The sequence below is a fragment of the Pteropus alecto genome, unplaced genomic scaffold, assembly GCF_000325575.1.
Source record: "Pteropus alecto unplaced genomic scaffold, ASM32557v1 scaffold43, whole genome shotgun sequence".
NCBI lineage: Eukaryota > Metazoa > Chordata > Mammalia > Chiroptera > Pteropodidae > Pteropus > Pteropus alecto.
The window spans coordinates 2530538-2534374 of record NW_006435764.1 but is presented as its reverse complement, the minus strand read 5'-3'; the positions used below and the strand labels follow the sequence as shown (position 1 = coordinate 2534374).

The 3837-nt window shown below is 52.8% G+C and overlaps 1 protein-coding gene across 3 annotated transcripts in view; it reads left to right on the top strand.

Moving 5' to 3' along the window:
* The first annotated feature begins 40 nt into the window (after positions 1 to 40).
* Positions 41 to 3837, top strand: part of CTTN (cortactin) — a 27272-nt gene continuing 23475 nt past the window's right edge. Inside the window, exon 1 of one of the 3 annotated variants that reach the window (XM_006910992.3) lies at positions 41 to 124. The gene's annotated coding sequence lies outside the window, so the exon portion shown is untranslated. Of the gene's footprint in view, positions 185 to 1640; positions 1660 to 3837 lie in introns of those variants that run through there. The other 2 variants (XM_006910993.3, XM_025046155.1) reach the window with 2 other exon arrangements.

Below are 3837 nucleotides of genomic sequence, written 5' to 3'. Positions count from 1 at the left end.
AGGGAGGGGGCGGGGTCCGCGGGGGCGGGGCCGGGACTGCAAGGCGGAAGGGGGAGGAGAGGGGCCAGGCAGGGAGGGGTTCCGCGGTCTGGCCGGCTAGGGGCGGAGGTTCGAGAGTGTGGAGGTAGGAGGGGCCCTACGGGGAGGGGGTTCGGAATCGGACGGAGGGGCCCAGGACCCAGGGGTAAGGGGAAGGGGCTGGAAAGCGGAGGGGGAAGGTGCCGGGCGTCCTGAGGGTCGGTTTGGGATCCGGTGGGGCGGGGGTCCGAGGGGTCGCTCTCTGACCCGGAGGGGCGCACCTTCTGGCAGGTCTTGCAATCGGGTCAATGGAAACGCAGCGACGAGCGCAGCTGCAGCTAGTGCGGCGGCTCTAAATTTGGAGCAGCCTCCGCTGGGTGTGTTGGAAATCTCCAGAAAGGCGCTTCTAGGTTTACCGTGTTTCTGTCGTCTGAGTCCAACGGAGCTTGATCCCCCGCGGGAGGGTCTCGGACGGAGGGGGACAGCGCTTTCTCTGTGGACGTGTCGGCCTCTCCCCGCACCTTCCCGGTCCCCGTGCTTTGTCACGGGTTAACCCACTAGGTCCAGACCGCGTGATCCTGGCTAGCAGAGCGCCAGAAAGGCTGGGGTTTGGAAGAGCCCCCGCTCCCATTCCTGTGTTTGACCGCAGTGAGTCGCCGCTGGGCCATCGAGGCAGCCCTGGTTAGGAAACTCCCACAATCCTCCAGGAGCAAGGAAGAGCCCCAAACACGACGTTGGGGCACAAGGCTAAAGAGCCAGGGTCAGGCAGGGTTGTTTTCGACACTCTGCCCCAGTACCTGGAAGTTTACCCCCACTGCAGCTGACCGAGTGGAAGCATTTTGATGAACTCATCTTTAAAACACTTAAATGAATGGAATTTATCGATGATTCAGATCTTTGGTCTGGGCTGTGCGGGCTCTGCCGTCGGTGCTCAGAAAGTGTTGGGGTGAGTGGGTGAGTCACAGCGCTGGGACTGCCTGCCTAGCGTTGCCACGGGCCAGTGTCCTGGGGCAGCCTGGAGCTGGGCCGGGGGCCATCAGAGGTCTGGTCTCTTGTGGTCAGGGCGCAGGCAGGTGCTTGGAGTAAACTGAGTAAATATGCCCAAGGCGGGGATGGGAGGAGTTTCCTCTGAGTGACTGGTGCTGGGAATGGCCTTGTGCTATCTGGCTGGTCAAATGCCCGTTCATTCCGTTTGGTTTTCCGCTGCGCTGGAGATAGGGTAATGGAAAGCTACTTCTCCGGGAAAGCATTCGCCTCTGGAGCAGTTCTCGCTGTCTGCATGGCAGTGCACGCTCCCACGCTGCGTGTGTGCGTGGCATTCGCAGGGGAGGTTTGTTGTTAATGTGCTGTTAAGGGTTGATAGCGGTGTTATTTTTTTTCCCCAAACAGTATTTCTTGGTTACAAGTTTATCGATATGTAATTCACATATCGTACAATTCTCCCAATTAAAGGATACAGTTCAGTAGTTTTTAGTGTAGTCACAGTCATGCAACCATCGCCACAATCGGTTTTAGGTTACGTGATCCCTTCTAGAAGAAAGCCTGTAACACCCTCCCCCACCCTTCCCCCCCACCCCCGCTCCACGTGTGGCTGACCTACCTTTTGTCTCCATACAGATTTGCCAGTTCTGGACGTTTCATGTAAGTGGGGCCGGACAGTACATGGTCTTTTGTGTCTGGCTCCTTCTGCACGCTGTCATGTTTTCAGCGGTCACCCACGTGGGAGCGTGTCAGCGCTCCGCTGCTTTTTGTTGCCAAGTAGTACTCCATCCTGTCGTGTGGCTGGAGCACGTGTTCTGTGTCAGTTACATAACAGGGGCATTTGGGTCGTTTCACTTGGGGCCACAGTGAGTAGCGCTGCCATGGACATCTCTGGACACGTTTCTATGTGGACACATGTGTTCATCTCCTTTGGGTGTACGTGGGAGCGGCTCGTGCCGGGTCGTGTGGTAACGTGACATTCGATGCAGACTGTTTTTCGTTTCCCGTTACCACCAGCAACACATGAGGATTCTGATCATCTGCCCTCACCCAACTTGTTACTGTCTATCTTCCCGATTTCAGGTGTGGCGTGGTGTCTCATTGGGAGTTTGATTTGTTTCCTTAATGCTTAAGGATGCTGAGTATGTTTTCAGAAGTTTATTAGCCACTTGTTTATCTTCTTTGGGGAAATGCGTATGTAGACGTTTTAGAATGTGGTTAAATTGCCCTTTTTATTATTGAGTTGTAAGTGTTCTGTATTTATCCTGGCTGCGTGACTCAGAAATTGTTTCTCCCGGTCTGTGACTTGTCTTCATTTTCTTGATGGTGTCCTCTGAAGCACAAACTTTTAAATTTCGTCCAGGTTTTCCTCTTCTTGCGTGTGCTTTTGGTTTCATATCTGAGCCCAATTGTCACATCGAAGGTTATGAAAATCTATGCCTTTGTTTTCTTCTAAGAGTTTAATGGCTTTAGTTCAGACATTTAGGTCTTTGATCTGTTTTCCAAGTGGGGGGATTGGGAAAATTGTGTGTGTGCGTGTGTGTACATATGTGGGGTGTGTGTGTGTGTGTGTGTGTGTGTGTGTGTGTGTGTGGTGGGAGGTAGAGAGAGGTCCAGGGATATGATCTTTAGATCCAAAAAGTACCCAAGCTTTTAATTTTTCAGAGTTATTTTTGCAGTTTTTTTTTTAAACCTAAAATATTGAGAGGGTAATCAACCCTTTTCGATCTGAGCTTGTCACTAGTGGCTTTTGGTGGCTGATCTCAGCAATAACTGCAGTAGCCTGAAGGGACTGAGCGACCGACGCAGGTAGGATTTCTGAAGGGGACTCGGGAGAAGGAAGGAGCGAATAGTAGGCCTGGAACTAGACAGGAAATTGGGTGGGGGGCCGGCTGGGAGAGACCCTCCGTCTGGTCCTCACTCACTACGAACGTGCCGAGGTAGGGGCTTGAACCTGTGACAGGTTTGTTCCCAGGAACTACTCTTTGTCTGTTTTTTTCATCTGCTCTGCACTGTCTGGTGAGGCTCTGGCAAAAAAGGCTGGGAGTTGGTGGCTTGGGGAACCGGGTCCTGATCTCTGTGCAGTAACTGTATCCCTTCATTAGAGATGCAGCCTGCTCTCCCCGCTCCCCAGGTGGCCTCACTGCACGGTCCCGTAGCCATCTTTGTGCTGGTTTTTTCTCTCGGCCACATTATGACCCCTTCGGGGAGTGTTTTTCTTATTTTTTAAAAGACTCACAGTAATAGAATTTCGTTATTTTTAGCAGTGTCGTCAATTAGAATGAACAAAGAATGGAAACCTACCAGGATGCTAACAAACGGGAAGTGCGTGCCAGCCGTGTGCCCTAACGAGAAACTTCATACAGTTAGAACGTTTCTGAAAGTTCTTATTTTCTGCAGTTTGTCAAGGCGCCTGAAAAGCGGGCGAACTTTTTGGTTGGTAAAATGCTCCTTTCGGGTTTCTTTACGAAACGGCGTTGATGGAGAGGATCTCAGAGGTGTTGGTCCTGAGGCCCCCGCGCACAAGGCCTGCCCAGTCTCGGCCTCCCCGAGCTTGCCCCCCTCCCCCCGAGTCTGTTCACAGACCAGACCGGTCCACATGCCTGGGGGTTCATGCTTGGATCGCTGTGTTTTAAACAGAGTTTTTCATCCGGAAAGAAAGGTTCGCACATTGCGAACATTGCTGTCCCCTGCCCTGGGGTGGCCAGGGTGAACCCCCGTACCGGGGCTGGGCACATGTTCTCCCGGGGGGTTTGCAGAGGTAGGACAGTCACTTTCTGGGAGGAAATTCCTTTCTTCAAAAAATCAAGTTTCCAGTGCCGCGTGTGCTTTAGAAAG